The sequence below is a fragment of the Adiantum capillus-veneris genome, chromosome 7 (assembly GCF_014529385.1).
Source record: "Adiantum capillus-veneris isolate H3 chromosome 7, ASM1452938v2, whole genome shotgun sequence".
NCBI classification, from domain to species: domain Eukaryota; kingdom Viridiplantae; phylum Streptophyta; class Polypodiopsida; order Polypodiales; family Pteridaceae; genus Adiantum; species Adiantum capillus-veneris.
Genome location: NC_140937.1, coordinates 147,638,369 through 147,647,335, shown reverse-complemented (window position 1 = coordinate 147,647,335; position 8,967 = coordinate 147,638,369).

Below are 8,967 nucleotides of genomic sequence, written 5' to 3'. Positions count from 1 at the left end.
TAATTTTTTGACTTTACATTGGTTAAATTGAGTTCCAAGTTCCAATCTTTTGAGTTCACATTGCCACCACCAGTCACTCAAAAAGTCTTTTCATTTTCTACCATTTAAGTACTTACCCTCACTTTTGCATTTCAAATAAAATGTTTTTTAGATTTTTTTTGAAATGAACCAAAGTGTGACACATGGAACCCCTCTCCTTTCTCAAAATTTTTAAGCTCTATTATATATAGTATAGACTTCGGTGCTCAAAATATGAGGTTGAATGAGACCAGAATCTCAACACTGAAGCATGGTATGATGTTTAAACGCTAGAATTTGCAAAGGACATGATGTGCTTACACAAAGGGACTCTTCTCTAGTGCTCCAATGCCTTGTCTGGCATCGAAGGGAGTGCGAGTTAAAGCTTAAGTTGGGGATCGTTACTATGGTGCATATTCTACGTGAGGGGATAGACTCAAAATATTTTTCTCCTCTTTTAGAGGTTTTTTAAATTTATTTTGACCGGTAGTGCAATGTGTAAAGCGAGAGTCTCCAAATTTTTCTCATGTCATGCATTGGCATTGTAGGAGAGTCTCATTCACTCTAGCTCTAGGACTGAGTAATGAAGTCTAAAGCAAGTGTGTCAAGCATTCTATATTCTTACCACTTTGCAATTTCTTCCGTCTATTGTGAACTGAATAATTTGCTTCTATGGATCTTCCCAAATTTCTTATTTGCATCCCATGCTTCTAGGAAACCATTGAAGAGAGATTTAATGTATTTAAATCATGTACTTCAAAACTTTGCTCCATAACTATAACCTAAATGGAAAGTGATCTTGATTCAAAGAGAAGGAGCATGTAAGGTGTTTGTACCTTTCTGTTTGTATCTTCGCTTTGGAGAAAGTTTGTAACAAGACACACTTGAGCATTCTCAAACTCTTTCCAGCTAGTGGAGATTCTGATGCACTAACACCCCATGTTTCAAACCCCATAGAGAAGTACATGTGCTACCAAGGTTTCAAAGACATATTTCTTGAAAATCCAAGGGGAATCCAACAACTAATATTCCCTTGCGTACAAATGATTTCAAATGTAAAGTAGGCTCAAGGTGCTGTGTGTGTGTGTGTGTGTGTGTGTGTGAGAGAGAGAGAGAGAGAGAGAGAGAGAGAGAGAGCTTTTGTATCTTCCTCCTTCTGAAAGGCTCCATTCTTCTTAGATTAAAAACCACAATCACAATCTCTATGCTTACAACATTTCCACAACTTTGTAGATGGGATTGAGCACATACATTGAGTAAGCATAATTTAAGCCAGTATTTGTTGCATGATGCATCCTGGATGCTTTTTCTGAGAGAGAGAGAGAGAGAGAGAGAGAGAGAGAGAGAGAGAGAGAGAGAGAGAGAGAGAGAGAGAGAGAGAGAGAGAGCTATGCAGAAGGAAAGAAGCTGAAGAGGAGAGAGATGTCTAGCAAACCATAAAAACATTACATAGAAAGAGAGAAGTAGGAGAATTCCAACAATCCAGAGGCTTGAAAGGTCTTTCAACTCAAGACTTGATGTGTGTGTGTGTGTGTGTGTGTGTGTGTGAGAGAGAGAGAGAGAGAGAGAGAGAGAGAGAGAGAGAGCCCGTGAATAGGCATTTGTTCAGACACTCTCATGCACTTCCCTTCATAATCAGATTGGACTTCAAAATATGTTGGTAACCTCTTTGTAAAACAATCATGCTACATTATGTAAACACCTCATGGAGACTTGGCCAATGATGACAATTCATCATATGGAAGCTGTGGTGCCAACTTCCAAGGTATTGTCATCTATAGTAGACTAATCCAAGCAATAGCAATTAGGTATACTTGAGAACATGTATAGAGCAAAGAGATTAGGATTGAGGTAGACTATATCCAATATGAAAGTATGGATTCATTGATGGCCTTAATCAAAAAGCTGATGAGGTTTGTAGCAACTTGTACGACAATGACATCGTACATGGCTAAAAAAATCTTGAGTGAGGTAAGCTACACTAGTATTAATGCATGCACATGTTGCACTTGATTACTATCCTGTCCCACGAGCCTGTACATACCGACTACTCCACCTCACTCGTCAGTCTTCTACAAGTCCATCAATCTACACCTATCTTGCTTTATCACGATCGTCAGCTTGCCCCCCTGTGTTGGCGACTTGCAGCTCATAATTGATGTCATCTAGCTCCATTTTGGCAACTACTTATTACCATCCCCCTATAGGCCGCTTGCTTGCATAGAATCGTAGTGCTTCATGTATGCACTTAAAAACACCGAATAAAGGCAAAGGCATCCATTTGTAGTGAACTTCGAATGCAACATTGGCGTTGACTATCATGAACATGGGTAGAGGAAGCGCTGTTTACAACAACGATTAAACATCTGCTTGTAGAATAACTGCTATTAGAATCACTCCTATTTTTGTAAACATTTGTTGCAATTAGCGATGATGTTTTTTATTAATGTTGTCGTGAGGGCCAGATGATCATATTCTCTGCCTATTCAATGATGGCCAAGATTACAATACTTCTAATCAATTACTGCGATGATCCCATTATAACGTGGTGTGGCCGCCGGTGTCGTGCAGCTCCGCTCCCATGATAAGAAAGATGCTAGAAAAATTCACATCAAGTTGTTTGAAGCTTACATGATTAATGAACAGTAGTTAAGGCGTGGTAATAGGACAAGTTCAATGCTGAATGTATGTCATTGTGGCTAAAAAGGCCTACAGATGCCTTAATGATGCTGAAAAGTGTTATGCTTGAAGTGGGCACGGATGGGATATTATGACCTAGAACTGCAGTGCTTGAAGTGCTCTACTGGCCTGTCTTTACGACTCGTCGATTGGAGCTACGGTGAAGAAGTTATGGCATATTGAAGTTTGAGTCGATTGCAGATCCGTACCGGATTGGGCAACTGTAGCTGAGGTGACAAAATTGAAATGAATGCACGGGCCTGAAGTGCTCACTTTGTGGAGCACGTCGGTCTTTTCAGATCTGTGATCGGAGTTCCGGTCACCAAGATATTGGCCGTTAAAGATTCATCGGGGGCCGGTTCCGTACCAGTCCGGTCAGCTCGGTTAGCGTCTCAGCTGGTAGTTTTGAGCTTCATCCGGGTTCTGGAAAATGGTGGCATAAGTGCTCGAGGAATATCTTGTTCAGAATTGAATCTCTTGCAGTGCATTGATAGCTACTGCTCTGGTTGAATTCAATTCCATGGCCGGCTAAAACATGATGTGCTTAACAGAGCTTTGGCCGATACATATGCCAAACAGGGAGGTTCATATTAATTTACAGTAATGCTAAAAACGTTTTGGAGCCGAATGTCAAGCTTAACATTGCTTGGGTGATATGCGTGCCAACTGTGGTGCCGTTATGAGAGCACAAAAAGTTCTTGTTGAGGTCTTAGTCGAAAATGTCGTCTTTTGGAATGCATTAATTGCGGAATTGACCCCGAGGGGAGAGAATCCCTGATGAAACTGTTGGCAAGGACTGCTCGAAAGAGATGTCGTGCTTGGCAGTGCTTTGGCCGACATGTATGCTAAATGTGATGCCCTTACAAAGGCTATGGCCGCCCATACTCACAATTCAAATGGCCGCCCAAGGGCCACAACCTTGGCCGCCCAAAAGATAAATTAAGGGCTTTTGTGTGTAAGCAAAAAAATAAAAAGCAAGCATGGCGACGTGAGGCAGCGTACAGACAGGAGCGGTGGGATGAACTCGCACTGGGCGACAGAGAGCTCGGTTGAGCGCGACTGAGAAGGAAAAAGCCTTCAGCTCGCCAAGGCGAACAGTTTCGGAGCTTGTCCCGCCAAATTTCACGCAGGTCGAGATCCGGGCTTCCACGTCAGTAAGGGGGGATTTTTTACGCCTCCCTAGCAACGACGGTGCCATCGTTGCTAAGGGAGGGAGAGGGCTATTAATAGGGTATTATTTTTTGCATGAGAAGTGTGGGGAAAGGAAAACGAGCAAGAGAAGAAGAAGGAGGGCATCAACGAAGGAGGCATAAGGAGCTCTCTCTCGATAATCAAGGGAGGCATAACGAAGGGAGTAAGGAGGAGCAAGGAAGCAAGGGTGAGCTTCTCTCTTGATCGGAAATCCAATCTAAGGAAGGGCGAGTCCAAGCTAGGGAAGGGCGAGCCTCTCTCTCGATCCAATCCGAAGGTGCTTCGGCTCGTCCTCGGCACACAAACAAGGGCAAGCTCTTTCTCTCTCAATCTCAGAACCAAAGCAAGGGCGAGCTTTCTCTCTAAATCTCCAAGCCATGCAAGGGCGAGCTCTCTCTCTATCGATCTTAGCAAGGCTTAAGCCAGGGCTTTGCAACCAAGGCAACCAAGGAGACTATTTCTCATCGGCTTAGGCAAAAACAGATCAACAAGGGCTTGTAAGCAGTCATAGGAGAAGAAATACTTTCGGCATAGACATTGATTGAAGACAAATCCAACAGATAGAACCGGCACATTAAGATTTTGTTCGTCGGCAGGCAACCTAATTTTATTTTCTTTCTTTTTATTGAATCGCGGAGCCGTTAACGGCCCGGAGTATTTTGTAAGGGGAGTTTAAGCTCCTAAATCGTCATTAGTATCAATTAACAGTGTCGTTAACGACACTTCTTCATAATTGCGCATCAATTTCGTTGGTGTTACCGGTTTCTGAGCAAGTTTTGTGCGTCGACAGCATTACCAAGTGATTAAAAGCTGTTGTATTGTGCGGTGCGGCAAATTTTTGCTCACAATTTTTCCATAGCCAGCAGCCCGGTCCTGACCTGCCTCAAGTTTCGAACACTTATCCCCCGACACCGGCCATATGAAGCCATACCGAGGTGGGAGCTATAAACTTTGTTGATTGCCTCGTGCTCTCCATGGAATATAAAACAAAATATGACCACACAATGATCCAATCCATACAACTTAACTAACGGGCCGCAACCATTGACACGAATAGTTGAGTCCAGCCAGTCTAGCTCTCATCTTAGCCGCTTGCTCACACCTGTACACATGGCCCTTCAAGAATCTTGTTGGTTGCCTTTGTGATACCATATTCCAGCCACAATATGGGTGTGCTGCACCTTTTAGGCCTACCACCACCAGTGCAATTTCCACCAATGGCACAAACACAAGAGCAGTTTGCCTGCTCCTAAATAAACTCATCCATTCAAAGTTTGGGGAAGCTAGAAAGAAACCCTTGAGCCATGACCTGCTCAAGAGATCTAGAGGGCACTCACTTGCCTCCTATTATGTTGGACTAGGAATTAAAGAAACTGAAAAGGCACCTCCCGCAAAGCACAAAGAAAATCCTAGCCAGTGAGGAAGGCCACTCAAGAGACGACCATGGAGACAATAATATGAGAGAGAGAGAGAGAGAGAGAGAGAGAGAGAGAGAGAGAGAGAGAGAGCAATTAAGAAAACATAGAGTAGTTGTCTAAAGAATTGAGAGTTATTTAGTAGTGGGCGAGAGTAGGCACCATCTGATGCCACTACCTATGTACACTCGAGTCTCCACCTCTACTCTCCTCCGCACTCGAGGCTTTGGTTTGCTGATGCTACTTACGACCACAACAATATCCTTGGATTTCATCTCATTTGATGTTGGCCTCTATTTTTTGATGTTCTTCTCTAGTGTACCTCTGTGCCTTGTTGCCAACATCTTAATCTGGTGGCTAGCTTGTCCGCATCCCACCAAATCCTTCCTTTTGTGTCTCAAGAGGCCTCATTGTAGGTGCCCTTTGACTTTGCTGTTGGCATGCCTTAGCTTTCACCCATTTAATTACATAACATGTAGCCATTACTACATACATGTTCTTTGTTAAGCTCATGGCGTTCCCACATTTTTAACTAGAAAGGAGAAAAAGCTCGCATTTGTTGACGTGTGTACAGGATAGGCACTTCGCCATTACCTTATATATATGAGTGTGAGAGATAGATAGATAGATTAAATTATCATCCATGGAGGTCAGATATGATGTATGGGACTGAAATCAAAACATTACAATGATTCATTCTAAGTGAGGGGGTCATCAGATACATCTCAATTAAGGACTGAGGGTCCAACGAGGGTTGAAAAAAAAAGAGAGAGAAGATAAGATGATCAAAACCTAAAGAGGGGTCCGGTTTGGGAGTTTAAAACTCCTAGATAATGGCTTTACCTCCTCGTCGATAAAATGCCCATTTTCTTGCAATGCGCGCTTCTCGCACCGTTTGTAATTCTACCTTCCTCCGGTTGAGTTGGTGGGCAGGTGTAAGGTCCTCCGCAAAGCAAACTTTAGTGTCCTTGAGAAGCCTCGATTGTTGAGGGAGTTTAATTCGGTTCGCCTTGGTCTTGAAAGTGAGGATCGCATGGTTGGTGTGATGTTCGTGTGTAAGAGAGGTGATTGTTGTTGTATCATGTGGGTCGTTGTTTGGATGCGGGCAAAGGACTCATGGAGCTCAAGGTCCCCCTCCCCTTTCCAATTGCTTGGATGCCCGCCAATGCGAGCAATGAGGGCGATATCCTCTTGTTGTTGTCATTTCGATAGCGTGGATGCCACACGGTCTTCAACTTTGTGGGAGATGACTTCTTGCACTTGATTTTTGACTGCCTTCATGCGGGTGGTCTCTACTTCTCCCTTTGTTTTGTTGAACTTGGCTTCCATCTGTTCCATCTCTTCCTTCTTGCAGTTCTCCACTGTGGTGAGCCGAGCTTCGATGGCAATAAGTCTCTATTTCAGCTCCCTATTCTCCTTGCAGAGTCTTTAGACTTCATTTTGGTGATGCTGTCCATTTTTGGAGGAGTTGCCACAACCCCAACAAAGGTGAGCTTGCCTTGAGATGAGGCCCGAGTGGCCATGGATTTGTTGCTTAGAAGCTGCACCCAAGGTTTTGGATGGACAATTGGAGCCAGACAGTGCATGGCAAAGGTGCTAGGGTAAAGTTGAGAGAGATGGTTTTATGGCCGCCAGAGGTTGAGAATAAGGGGAGCAAGGGAAAAATTAATAGATGCAGTTGTAGGGGCGCGAGCAGAGGAAGTATTGGCAGAGGCGGTTCTGGTCAGGCCTAACAGTGGAGAGCAAAAACCTCGTGGGTAGATGCAACACTGTGTTGGTTGGGGACAGAGCTGTGTATTGATGCCCCCCCACAAAGCAACCCCTCTCTCAAGGGGAGACTGGGCAAAGCGTGAGGGAGGATGATGTACTAAGTTAGGGTTGCGCACGCACACACACACACACACACACACACACACACACACACACACACACACACACACACACACACACACACACACACACACAGAGAGAGAGAGAGAGAGAGAGAGAGAGAGAGAGAGAGAGAGAGAGAGAGAGAGAGAGAGAGAGAGAGAGAGAGAGAGAGAGAGAGAGAGAGAGAGAGAGAGTTTCCATATACATGTGGTAGTGATGTGTGCGAATACACTTAGGACCGCCGGGGTATTTTTTTCCTTACTAGGAGTTTTTTTCCCCTTGCATTATATATATACCCATCACTCTAGGGCTATCTTTTCTTTCTAGTGCACACTAAGTAATACACTCTCTGTTGTGTGCCTTGAGGTTCATTCGTCTTCTCTAAGCTGTGTGTGTTTTCTTCAACCCTAATTCCAACACTTGGTATTAGAGCAGGTCGCGTCCTCCCGGGGTTAGTCGTCAGCGTCACCAACACATGCCTGCTCACTTTCTCAAATTTTTATGAGCTTTGGTAAGCATCAATAGGTTGAAAAATACTTCGGGAGAGCTCATAGAGCATGATCTACTCAGAATTTTTATTTGAGCTCATTTTGGCCTCCGTTTTCACCAGGCAATGCTGCACATGCAATTTTGTCATTTTGTGCAAAATTTTGTTAGTGTCGTTTTTTTCATAATAGGCCCCTTATAGTCTTCTATGGTTTGTGCTATATAGCACCTGTTGTTTCCACTTTGTTTCTCCTCTTTTCGGGCAATTTTCACATCAGGTGCAAGCATTCGCAAGAGTCACTTTGCAAAAAAAAAAAAAAAGGACTAAACATCGTGTAGTTGAATAGGCTTTTATTACTGCTCAAAGAAAGTGGTAATAGAAATGTAGCCACTTCTCATGGTTCGTCTATGAGTGAAAAATATTCAGTTGCTAATGCTTTTGCTGGCAGCACTTTGTTTGGAATTTTGGTGATAAGGGAAAAAAGAAGATGCGTTGCCATTATCGTAAATCTAATAATCACTTGATCAAGGAGTGTCTGAAATTGAAGGTAAAAGAGGCTAAGAATAAAGAGGCTGGATCAACTACATGGCACAATACAAGTGCAACTATCGTGGAGTCTTCTGTGAAAGGAGATTGTGATGCTAATGTAGATGAAGAGTGGGATTTTAGTGTAGAGTGTACTTATGATCCCTGCTGTCCATGATGCATGCTTGTCAGTTGCTGCAGATTCACATGTGTGGTATCTTGAGAGTGTTGCTACAAATCACATTACCACATCGTGATTTGTTTACATCTCTTGAGTTTTTCCCTCATGGAATAATGTAACTTGTGCCAACAATGCCTCTTATCCGGTTCAGGGAGTTGGAAAGATTGTGCTTACTGCTGCAAATGGCATTTCTTTAACACGTGTTGATGCATTGTATGTACCAGCTTGGATCAAGAAGAATATTTTGTCTATATAGATGCACTTGCTAGACTTGGTCTTGTACTCAAATTTGTGGATGACAAATGTACAATACATGATCTCAATTTTCGTGATGAAATTGTCGCATCTGGCATTTTATGTCGTGGGCTGTATAAGCTCACTTTGTATGACAACTGTGAGTAAAATTTTGCAAATTTGGTTGTGGATTTAAAGGCTATTTCAGATGCAAAAATTTGGCATGCACGTTTTGGGCACCTGAATTTTGCCAGTTTTTTGCGTTTGCAAAAATCTGATATGGTTTCTTCTTTGCCGCCTCTCAAAGCACCTATCAAACATGTTTGTGAAGGCTGTATTTTGGGTAAGATGCAACATTCGAAGTC